Consider the following 12920-nt stretch of genomic DNA (forward strand, 5'->3'; position numbering starts at 1 on the left):
ATAAGATGAGTTGGATCGAAGAATTGAGGATCCCAATCTAGCCGATTATTTACCATTGACAACATGTTGACTGTTCCTTGATCTGGGAGTGGATTGGTATTGACATTAGGAGGTTGTTTAACCTTGACCTCAATAATCCTGTTGTCTACCAAATGTTGGATTACGTGTTGAAGACCTAGGCACCTTTCAGTGGTATGCCCCTTTTGAGTGTGGTAAGCACAATATTCATAGTCCCTATACCAAGCTAGGGGAGGATTGCTGATCACCCTTGGAGCCACTGTCCCTAGCAATCCTTGTTTCTTTAACTTCTCATACACTACTGCCACGGGCATTACCAAATCAGTGAATTGTCTCCTTTGGTGATGATCCTTCTAAGTAGGAGGTATCTGCTTGTATTACAAAAGGTTGTGAAGAGGTGACAGGTGATACTAACTATTGGACCTCACCTACACATTGGTTTCAAGACCCTTTCTTTGTCCAGCTTTGTTATTCTTTTCCACATCTTGAGAGGACCCTTGATACTGGGCCTCCCTTAGGATTTGATTTTCCACATGTATGCCAGTAGCTATCAAGGCATCAAAAATCTATAGATGTTGGTAGAAGAGAACATCATAATAAGGCTTAAACAAATTTTCAATCAACATTTCTACTTGTTCTGCTTCAGAAGGTCGATCTGCCATCTTGACAGCCTTGTCTCTAAGCCACATTAAGAAGGCGAGGAATCCTTCCTTGGGCTGCTATCTCAACATCTCAAGTTCTCGACACTTCACATCCACTTCAGTGTTGTACAAGTACTGCTTGGTGAAGGCTTTCACCACTGTTGTCCAATTCTAGGTTTTGGCAGACTCCAACTGTGTGAGCCACCTCAGTGTTGGCCCTGATAGGGTTAACATGAAAGCTTATCCCATCTGGTTGTCAGTAAGCTGCCATGATTTGGCGATGCTAAGGAAGACTTTGAGATAAGCCTTAGGATCCCCTGACCCATCAAATCTATCAGTCTGCCATTTGAACGTTTTAGGAATCCTTGCCCTGGAAAAGAAATTCATCTCGTCAGAATCCACTATATGACTTTTGGAACTCTTTCCCACTCGAATTATATTTCCTAACTTTTTCAATTGCTCTCTGAGTTTTCTTTCTTTATCCGTCTCTGGAGGTTCCATTCGGACGTGCACCGTAAAATTCTCTTCCTCATCTTCAATCACTACCCTAGGCGGAGGGACCCAGGAATAGGTTCCTCATTGACCATTCGGACGAGTAGGTGAAACTCCTCGTTGACCAGTTGGCTTGACTTTCTCCAGTTCTCTTGAGTCAACTCGAGAAGAATTCCCACGATAACTAGTAGCTCCGTTCTGTTCTAATTCTTCTATAGCTTGTGCTGGTTCATCCCTAGGATCAGTCCTGGGGGGTTTCAAAGCATGTGCAATATCTGGGCCAATCCACTCTTGACCTCAACGACTTCTATCTGTGAGGTCTCTACAGGGTGGACTCATGCTTGCTTAGGTGGTTTAGGGTTATGCGGATCCATATGAACCAGAATGTAATCACTTGGAAGTAGATAGTCTCGGAGAGACGATGGGTGACACTGGACTTAAGCAAGTCAACCGGTTACCCTGACGTGTCCAAATGGACCGCAGAGAATACTTGAAGTGTGAAATTATGCCCAGACCAAAAGTGGATTATTTTAGGATTCTTGTATTCCCAACCCTTTGTTCATTCATCCATTCAATTGTCAATCAATGATTCATCCAAAGTTAGTCCACTTAATAGTAGGGAGTGGATAGAGGTTGATAACCTTAGTCCACTCAATGTCATAGGTGGGATATACACACAAATAGCTTGACTAGAATACTCCTATAAGACATTCTCTGCCAAGAAAGTCATGCTTTCCTTGATCTTATCCCCTAGGTGACCTTCCTCCTAGTTTCCTCAGATCTTTTAAATAATTCGACATTTTATGGGACTTTGATAGGAATCACCCTAGAGTCATGTATACAAAATCATCCATATCTCATTCTAAGGAGGAAGGACACCTTTTATCTGAAATCCACTTAGGAAAGCATTTCTTTATGACTAGAATGCATTATAGGAAGATTCCTTTTCAAGACCTCAAACAAATTCTACAGATCAGTTTGTGGCATTCTTAGCGTTCTCCATCTATTTTCTATATGATGCGAGTATACAGTGGATACAAATATGATTGAAAAAGCTTCCTTGATAGAATCTACATACTCAAGGTACATGATCTTTTCGATATACCCAGAGGTACGAGATTAAGGGGGTGACTTCCTTGCCCATTACTCGTGACTACACATGAGGCTAAGCAACTAGCCACAAGGTAGTGGAACCGTGAGTGATTGTGTGCAAAAGTGTAATACGGGAATATATTTATTCAATCTCAAAATGTCATTAAGTGTGCGGACATCCCTGAGGGTGCTGGTACAATTACCAATATCCTCGCCATTTAACAATACCCCACACCCTTGTATAGGAAACGGCTACCATTTGCTCTCAGAGTACTCTCCATGACATGAACTGACCTCCCCGAGGGTGCGGGCATGACAGGGAGTCCCTCGCCAAATTATTTCACTTCAAGCACAATGCATGAAGTAGTTAGCGAATACAATTACAAACATGGGGTTAGCTAAGCATGTTTTCAAACAAATATGATGGAAAATGTTTTTGTATTCAATGGTAGCATCTAATATCAGAAGTTTGACATGTGTCCCCAATGGAGTCGTCACTGTAACAGTAGCAGCCAGAGATCTCTCTTCTCCCCCTTTATGGGAGGGCAAAAAAGACTAGCATTCAGCCCTCTCTCCTCTCTTTCTCTTTCTTAGGGAGGGGTGTGTCGTGTGTGCTTACCCGCAGGCCTCGCACCATCGTACCGCCGCTTGGAGATATGTGGAAGCCTATTTTACAGGAGTGTAAAAGTCATCATTGAGACGGGTATTTGATGATGGTCTAATATGGGGGATTGGGATTATACAAAAGGGTTTGGAGTCGTCACCTAGGATTATGGGCCTAGGACACGGGGGTGGGCCCAATTCCTGAGAAAATGGCCTAGAATTTGGTCTGGTCTAAAGATTTAGGGTACATGTCAGGTTGTAGAATTGGGAAGGTGTTAGGCACCCAATCTACCCAATATTTTCCATAACTTATTCCTATTCCGTATGCATAACTAAGTTATCACACATATATACATTGACTACACTTAAATAATTATGTACACGGTCAATATAAAGTCTACATTATGCTAATTTGGGTGAGAAATTATACCTGAGCTTGACCCCTATTACGGGTCAAGAGGGGTGGAGCCCCGATTAGTGCCAGCACAAACTTTTTTATGAATTCTCCCGGCTCAGAGGAAGATGGTCTTGACCTCCAACTTCCTTTTTTGGGAGATGCTGACTGTGGTAATATTCAGATAGAGTTCTGTCTAGGAATGGTTACTTTCAAATTTGGACTAACGTGTCAATTTGACAGAGCTTCCGCTAGGGATAGACACTTCCAAATTTTGGCTGAGATGGCTCTCCGACAGAGCTTCTACTGAGGATAGGCTAAAGGAGGGCTAGGTTGAGGTGGTAATTCAGCAGAGCTTCCGCTAGGGATGAGCTATTATTGAATTTTGGCTAAGGTGGCACTTTGACAGAGCTTCTGTTGGGGATAGCCTATAGGAGGGCTAGGCTGAGGTGGTAATTCAGCAGAGCTTTTCCACTAGGGATAAGCTACTTTTGGATTTGGGCTAAGGTGGCACTCCGACAGAGCTTCCACTAGGAATAAGCTAAGGGAGGGATATGATGAGGTCGCACTCCGACAGAGCTTCCACTGGGAATAGGCTATGGGAGGGCTATGTTGAGGTGGTACTCCAGTAGAGTGTTAGAGATTTAAAATGTAACCGCAAGCGTACGGATCAGTATAGCTACGGTCGAACACAGGGAGAGCAGCCACTTTATTTTTTATTTCTTTTAATAATGCGAAAGTAAACCAATTAATGGTTGTGATCTAATTCTAATTAGCGTCCTAAACATATGTATCTAAAATAACGTCCTAACCATTCGTCATCTAAGAATTTAAAGACGCAAGCCACGCAATTAAAATTAAATAAATAAATAACTGAAAATAAACAACCCACGCAATTAAAAAATAAATAAATAAATAAATAAACGAAAAAAATACTGAAATAAAAATAAAGTAAAAGAAAGGGGATAAAGTTAGAGAGAGACTCACAAGTAGGTTTCTCTACTTAGCCCGAGGGATGCATCATAATATGAGCTTCCCTACTTGACTAGAGAGTCACTCTTACAAGGGTAACTCTAGTTGGCTTCAGGGAAAGGGAAGCAATTAAAATAAAAATAATAAAATGATGGTTCTATGGCTAGGAGGGGCAAAGCGACCACATACACCAGCCATGAACCTTGGGGGAAAGGGAAAGCAATAATGTAACGACTGAAATTAAAATCCTAAATTAAGAAAGAAAGGGTAGTCAGAAGAGGGAATGAGAGGGGGGAGAGAAGACTACTGAAGGAGCCTACTTACTTGAACTTCAACCCTCGAACTGAAAACTTGATCGATTTGAGATACTACCAGTACTAAAAATCAGATCTAGAATAAACCAAATCTAAAATTTCTAGTACTAGAGAAAACAAATCTTGAAAAAAAAATTGCTCCACGGCTCGTGATCTTGTCACCTAGATCTAAGCATAGAACTATAACTTAAAAAATTACAACTCAATTGCATAAATCATAAACATAAAAGGGCTGAATAAAAATAAAAGAGTGCTTGCATTAATTGAAATAAAAAAAGCTATTACAAAAGTGATTAAAGAAAAGATAAAGAATAACTAAAACTAAAGAGAGAGCAAGAGAAAGAGAGAGCAACTAAAAAAAACTAGAAGAAGAATGAATTGTCTCCCCTCCTCTTACATGAGTTGTATTTATAGGAAATGGGGAGGTAGGGTAACAATTTTCTCTTTCCTAAAAGAGAGAAACCCACAATTGATTGTGAGATCTTTTGAGACCAAAAGTGCTAAGGTGGAGGAGAGAGAAGAGAGAAATAAACTTTGAGAAATTTCCTATAATTTTTTTGCTTATTTTCTTTCCTTTTTTTCTAATTTATTTCTCTTCTTTTTCTCCCTCCAAGGGAGGATTTTCTTCTTGCTTTGTGTGATTTGGACAATATTTTGGTGATGATGTGGAGGAGAGAGAAGATTTGGACAATCTTTATTTCTCCCTTTTTTTTCTTTCCTTTTTTTTTCTTCTCTTCTTGCTTCCACGATTTTCCTTGCTTCTAATTTGATGTGGAAATCCCCTCCATGCCCTTAGTGCTTTAAGTGAGTGAAAAGCAGGAAATCTTCAACAAAATTCTCTAAAAAAAAACAACCATGAGATTCGAACTTGAGACCTCTTGGTGAGGAAGGGAATTTTGCACACCATAGCTCACCAACTACACTAGGTAGTTGTTGTTACCAAAAACAAATCTTCAATCACTTAAGGATGTGGTCCATCGATCCTTGTTGGCATTTGGAATATTCGTTGTACCTCTGGGACAATTGCAAACGGGCTGGTTCTGCATCTCGGTTCAGTTCTGATCCATTATTCTTTTTCTGGCCCGAAAAGAATAATCATTTGTACGGGTGACCAAACGAATGTGTACTTTTAATTGAACACATCCATCTTGCTCAGAATTTCGTCCTCTTCGCAACCATGGAAAGAAATAGGACCTCTTTATGTGTAAAATTGAAGATATAGCGCCCGATAGTCCTTAAGGCCTTGAAAATATAAAGCCTGCAAAAAGAGAGTAAAACCCAAGGTAGCTCCATTCTAAATATGTAAAACACATGTTTTACTACCCTAGATTTCACACATAAATGTGCTCATCAGAATTCCCCCACACTTAGACTTTGCTAGTCCTCGAGCAAAACAAAAAGAAAAGAATAAAAACAAAAAAAACCTAACTCACTTTCGTAGGAATCACGGTTGCACTTAGCATATGCAACAAGCCTTTAAACCCCTAGGTCACCCCTAGTGGACGAGTTGTGTCTCGTGGGTGTTTGCAGTGAATATACACCCAAAATTCAGAATAAACAAATCCCAACTTTGGCTAAAGATAAGGCTCATACTGATCCGGAGCAAAGATAATTTCTCTTACAAGGGACCCCCACACTTGAACTTTTATTACCCTTTATCAATTCCAGGCACTAGCATATTTCTTAATTTGGAACTCACCTCGTTTCTTCCAAAACATCCTTATCTTAAGGCAAAACCACTTGTGAAGAAATAGAGAACCAATGACTAAGGTGTTGGAGTGTTTTTTACCAAACATGTTACCAAGAATTAATGACATTTGCACATTTTTTTCTCCTTTTTTTTTTTGCTTAATAAACTCTATTCTACTCCACTACTTTTGGCCTGAATGACATGGTGGAGCAAACACCAGACACCCAAGTTACTATGTAGCTTCGCTTTTTTGCATATGCCCACAAAGACAGTGATGCTAGAATTTCTTCAGAAGTTTCCTCCCAATGAATTTCGATCAAGACACCACGCTTCCTGAGGCGCAATGCCCTGTCTAGTTCCAAGGGAATCAACTCTTATTCTTCTTTATACTACATTTCACATTTCATTTAAAATTGTGCATTTGTCAACCCATGCCAAATTAAAAAGAAAGTCTCAACTCCAAATCAAAAGTACAAGGAACCCACAGACTTACATATGGTCCATCACCATAAAACAGGGGTCTCTTATTTTTCAAAAGAAAGTCCCATCTCAAGACACGTGCTTGTTTCTTTCTTCTCAACAGGGTTTTTATACGTTCAAAATAGGTACCTTAATCAAAAATTTTATTTTCATACATCAAGCAACCGAATGGTATGATCATTAGCCAAAAGCCAAAGTAGGACTTCATCCTTAGCAAGCTCAAAAATAAAAAGAAAAACAAACAAAACAAAGTGAAAAAAACAAAAACTGGTTTCCCTCCCCCACACTTAAGTCATGCAATGTCCTCAATGCATGGAAAAAATTAAAAGCAAAGACAATGCAAGGGGGTCATACCTGATTAAAAGTTAGTCATCAGTGTAAAGAGGTTCATGGAGATCCATGACCTCTTCACTACTAGTATTAGGAAACTCGAGGAACAATTTCAAACGCTGACCATTAACCTTCGAAATTACCCCTGTTCCTGGATTCAAAATCTCCACAGCCCCATGGGGATATACATTATGGATAATAAATGGGCCATCCCATCGGGATCTAAGTTTACCAGGAAAAAGATGCAATCGAGAGTTGTATAATAAGACCTTATCACCAATTGCAAAAGATTTATGCAGAATGTACTTATCATGGAAAGCTTTGATATTTTCTTTGTAAATCCTAGAACTTTCATAGGCATCATTCCTAAGTTCCTCCAACTCAGATAGTTGGAGCCTATGGTGAATTCCCGCATCAGACAAATCAAAGTTGGGCTTCTTGATGGCCCAAAAGGCCTTATGCTCCAACTCAACTGGTAAGTGACAAGCTTTCCCATACACCAAACTGTAGGGAGACTGACCAAGGTCGATCTTGAATGCAGTCTGATGGGCCCATAAGGCATCAATGAGCCTAAGGGACCAATCCTTACGGTTGGGATTAATAATTTTCTCCAAGATTTGTTTGATCTGCCTATTAGACACCTCCACTTGGCCACTAGTTTGGGGGTGATAAGGGATAGATAACTTATGAGTGATCTCATACTTTTTCATTAGGGCCTCAAAAGGTCGATTACAAAAATGAGTACCCCTATCACTAAATATTGCACGTGGTGCACCAAAGCGGGAAAAAATGTTCTCTTTAAGAAACTGGACCAACACTTTGTGGTCATTAGATTTACAAGGTATGGTCTCTATCCATTTAGAAACATAATCAATAGCCAAAAGTATGTACAAATTCCCAAAGGAATTAGGGAATGGTCCCATAAAATCGATGCCTCATATATCAAAGATCTCAACTACTAAAATAGGGTTGAGAGACATCATGTTCCTCTTATTGATACGGCCAAAAGGCTGGCAGGCAGGACAAGCCTTACAAAAATCAAAAGCATCTCTAAAAAGAGTGGGCCAATAAAATCCGCATTGGAGAACCTTTGCGGCAGTCTTCTTAGGTCCAAAGTGTCCATCACATGCATGATCATGACAAAAAGAGAGAATAGAATGTTGCTTATGATCAGGAACACATTGTCAGATAACCTGATCCGGACATATCTTAAACAAATAAGTATCATCCCAGAAAAAGTGCTTAACTTGGGAATGAAACCTATACTTATCTTGGGTGGACCAGTGATCTGGAGTCACACTTGAAACTAAGAAGTTGACAATGTCAGCACACCATAGTTCATTGGACATTGCAAATAATTGTTCATCTGGAAAGTTCTCGTTGACTGGAGAATCGAAAGTCAAGGAATTTGAAAGTCAGGATAAATGGTCTGTAACTAGGTTTTCAACTCCTTTCTTATCCCTAATTTCTAAATCAAACTCTTACAAAAGTAAAACCGACCTAATGAGACGGGCTTTGGCATCCTTCTTCTGAACTAGGTATCTGAGAGCAGAATGATCAGTATACACCACCACATGTGAACCAACTAAGTAAGACCGAAACTTTTCTAATGCAAACACAACAGCTAAAATTCTTTTTCAGTGATTGTATAATTGAGTTGTGCATCATTTAAGGTCCTACTAGCATAGTAAATGACAGTGGGCAACTTATTAATCCTTTGACCCAAAACTGCTCCTATGGCAAAATCCAAAGCATCACACATCAGTTTAAAAGGTTCAGTCCAAACAGGTGGTTGAACAATGGGTGCATTGGTCAACTCCTTAAATTGTTTGAAGGATTTTAGGCACTCTTTAGAAAACTCAAAAGTTTGATCTTTGGTAAGTAATGAAGTGAGAGGTCGGGCTAACTGACTAAAGTTCTTAATAAACATTCTATAGAAGCCTGCATGCCCTGGAAAAGATCGGACATCCTTAACAGATTGAGGAAGTGGTAATTATCAATTAAATCCACTTTGGATCTATCTACCTTAATTCCCTCCTTTGATATTACATGGCCTAAAACAATACCAGATTTAACCATAAAATGGCATTTCTCCCAATTCAAAACCAATTTCTTAGAAATGCACCTTTTTAAAACTAGGGAAAGATGATGAAGACATTCAGAATAGGAATTCCCATGAATTGAAAAGTCATCCATAAATACTTCTAAGAATTTTTCAACCATATCAAAAAAATGCTCATCATGCACCGTTGGAACATAGCAGGGGCATTGCAAAGCCCAAAGGGCATACTCCTGTAAGTAAATGTTTCATATAGGCATGTAAAAGTGGTCTTATATTGGTCCTCTAAAGCAATTGGGATTTGGTTATAGCCAGAATATCCATTAAGAAAATAATAGTATTCATATCCAGCTAACCTCTCTAACATCTGATCAATGAATGGCAATGAGAAGTGGTCCTTCCAGGTTGCCACATTAAGTTTCCTGTAGTCAATGCACACACGCCATCCTGTTTGGACATGGGTAGGGATCAACTCATTATTGGCATTAGGAACTACAGTCACACCAAACTTCTTAGGCACTACGTGAACTGGGCTTACCCATTGGCTGTCAGAAATAGGATAAATTATTCCATGATCCAAGCACTTTAGGATCTCTTTCTTAATGGCTTCCATCATCACTGGGTTAACTCTTCTTTGGGATTTTGTGGATGGTTTGGAATCCTCCATAAGATGTATATGATGTTGCACAATGGAAGGGCTTATACCCTTGATATCAGCCATGGTCCAACCTAGGGCTTCCTTATTATCTTTTAACACTTTAAGTAACTTCTCTTCCTGGCTAGAAGTCAAATTTGAAGAAATTATTACAGGAAGAGTCTGGTCAGGCCCTAGGAAAGCATACCTGAAATTAGATGGTAACTCCTTAAGATCTAGCTTAGGGGGCTCAACTATGGAAGGTTTGGGAATGGAATTGGAAAGGGGTCCTAAGGGCTCCACAAGTGTGTGAAGACTCAAGACTTCAGAAAAGAAATTTTCACTGTCATCATCCAACTCATCCATACACTCTTGGAATTCTAAATCAAAATCAATATCAAAGTTGGTAACTAAATCATCAGAAAAATAAGAAAATCCTCAAGCATATTGATCTCTTCTTCCATATGTGGTTGCTTCCCAATCCTAAACATGTTAAACTCAACAGTTTGGTTACCAAAAGATAATCTTAGGAAACCATTTTGGCAATTGATTAATGCATTACTGGTAGCCAAGAATGGTCTTCCTAGAATTATTAGGATCTCATCCTTGGTTGAGAAGGGCTTAGTATCTAACACAATGAAATCAACAGGAAAAATAAATTCCCCCACCTTTAATAAGACATCCTCAACCATCCCTTTAGGAATTTTAACAGACCTATCTGCCAATTGAAGAGTAGTTCCAGTGGCTTTTAATTCTCCCAATCCAAGTTGCTTGTACACATGGTAAGGTAAAAGATTCACACTTGCGCCAAGGTCAAGTAAGGCATGCTCAATGTAGGTGTTGCCTATGACACAAGCTATGGTAGGGCTCCCTAGATCCTTATACTTGGATGCTATAGGCTGAGTAATTATGGAACTAATGTTACCTACCAAGAACGCCTTTTTGGGCACACTAGTGATACGTTTGTGAGTACAAAAATCTTTCAGTACCTTTGCATAGGCGGGGATCTGGGATATGGTATCCAAAAGAGGGATGTTCACTTCTACCTTTTTGAAGACTTCTAAAATTTTGTCCATGGAAGCAGTATTCCTTTTGTTTACCAAATGATTAGGAAGTGGGACAGGATAAACATAAGGACTGTTAGGGATTTGCCCCTGTTCAGAAGAATCATTTTTGGTTTCCTCAACCAAATCATCTTTAGTTTCAGAAAAATCTTTAGGTTCATTAGACGAACCTGGAACAAGAGGCAAACTTGTGTCCTCAACTGAAGGAGAGTTAACAGGAGTAATTGATGAGGAAGACTTAGGAACACTCTGTCGGTACTCTCTACCACTCCTAAGGGCGTAAACAACATTACATTGGTTAGAAGGCCCTTGTTGGGCCTGACCTTGTAATATATTCAGTGGTGCATTAGTTGATGTTTGTGAACTAACAGGCTGATGATGCCTAGGGTTAGGCTCTGGTTGACTGGGTAAAGTTCCCTTCTCCCTCTCACGCATAATTGAGACAACTTGGGTAAGTTCTCTCGTAAGATTTTGATGGCTTGTCATGAGGAGGGCCATATTTTTTTCCAAGTCACTTATTCTACTTGCCTCTCCAATGTTGGTAAACCCAGGGGGTTGCTGATAAGATGATAGGAGAGGGGCCCTAGGAAAACTAGCATGAGGTCCTGCATTTGACCTAGGAAAAGTATTTTGAAAAAAAGATTGTTGTGCAAAGGGAGGCCTTTGGGGTCCAGGTTGATCTTGATTATGAAAATTGGAAGGCACTGCTTGGTTGCTCTGATTCCAAGAGAAATTTGGGTGATTTCTCCATCCTGGATTGTAGGTGTTACTATATGGATTATTCTGGTATAAGGCATTAACACTATCATTAGAAGTGCCCCCAGAGGTGTTGGGGCATTCTTCTATGACATGTCCAGGGGACTGGCACCAAGCACAAATCTTAACCAAATTGACTGATGATGGCTCTCTAGGAACAATAGCCTCAATCCTCTTGATTAGGCTATCCAAATGGGCTTCCTTGGCTACTATCCCATCCACAAAATATCCTTTCCCTCCTATGGTTCTTTCACTCTCTTGGGTGGATTCCCACTCACGGGTTTTGTCAGCTAAGTGAAGTAAGAATTCCCATGCCTTTCCTTCATCTGTAAAGGATGTGAATCCCTCAGGGCACATAGACTCTATCATTTGTTTAGTTGGGTAATCAATACCCTTATAAATTATTTGACATAAATTATTTGACATAAATGCCATAGGTCTAGGCCATGGTGAGGGCATTCTTGGAGTAGATCCTTGAATCTCTCCATAAGTTTGGAAAATGACTCACTAGGCTTTTGCCTAAACTGAAGGATATCACTTCTAAGCTTATTGGTCTTGTGAGTTGGGAAAAACTTCTTAAGGAAGACAACTGTGAACTGTTCCCATGAGGTTATGGAATTTGTGGGTAACCCATACAGCCACTTCTTAGCTTGGTCTTTCAATGCAAAACTGATAAACCTAAGCTTAATAGCATCATTAGAAAGCTGTTGGATCTTAATTAGAACACATACCTCTTCAAATTCCCTTAGAAATAGGTATGCATCCTCAGAGGTTAACCCATGGAAGTGGGGCAACATAGTGATGTATTGAGATTTGAGTTCAAAATTATTGCCCTGGGCTTGTGGTAGAACTATGCAGGAAGGTTGGGCTGTTCTAGCAGGGTAGAACCTATCTTTCAGAGATTTAGGTGAAGGGTTTTGCTGTTGGTCTCCCATATTGAAGGGTTTTAAAGAGAGCAAACGTATAGGGTCACTACTTGTTGGATCTCTTCTTTCTAATCGATTCTTAGTATTACGTATCCACTTAACACTCATGCAACAGAAAAACTACCCACAACTAAAGTAAGACAAGCACAAAAGAATGGATAGCAAAACTTTTTTTTTTTTGATGATTTTTTTGATTTTTTTTTGATTTTTTTGATTTATTTTTTATTTTTTTTTTATTTTTTTTGCTTTTTGAGAGCTTACCGGCAGGGATCCGGGGTTGCTCAGGTCAATTCCTGAGGTACTGCTACAGGGCGAAACATGTCTTTATCATACTGTGAGGCATGGCGACCTCCACTGATACAACTATTATTGCAAGTTGTTCTTCTCAGGAATTCAATAAAAGAAAAGGAAAAATATAAAACAAAGCAAACAAAGCACTCCGATTTATCAAAAGT

At 39.6% G+C, this 12920-nt stretch overlaps 1 non-coding gene across 1 annotated transcript; it reads left to right on the forward strand.

Moving 5' to 3' along the window:
* Positions 1–11980: 11980 nt before the first annotated feature.
* LOC122067422 lies at positions 11981–12087 on the forward strand. The gene has a single exon (XR_006136728.1). It is a non-coding gene; the product is annotated as a small nucleolar RNA R71 (small nucleolar RNA).
* Positions 12088–12920: the final 833 nt, after the last annotated feature.

This window comes from Macadamia integrifolia, unplaced genomic scaffold (assembly GCF_013358625.1).
Source record: "Macadamia integrifolia cultivar HAES 741 unplaced genomic scaffold, SCU_Mint_v3 scaffold2896, whole genome shotgun sequence".
Lineage (NCBI taxonomy): Eukaryota > Viridiplantae > Streptophyta > Magnoliopsida > Proteales > Proteaceae > Macadamia > Macadamia integrifolia.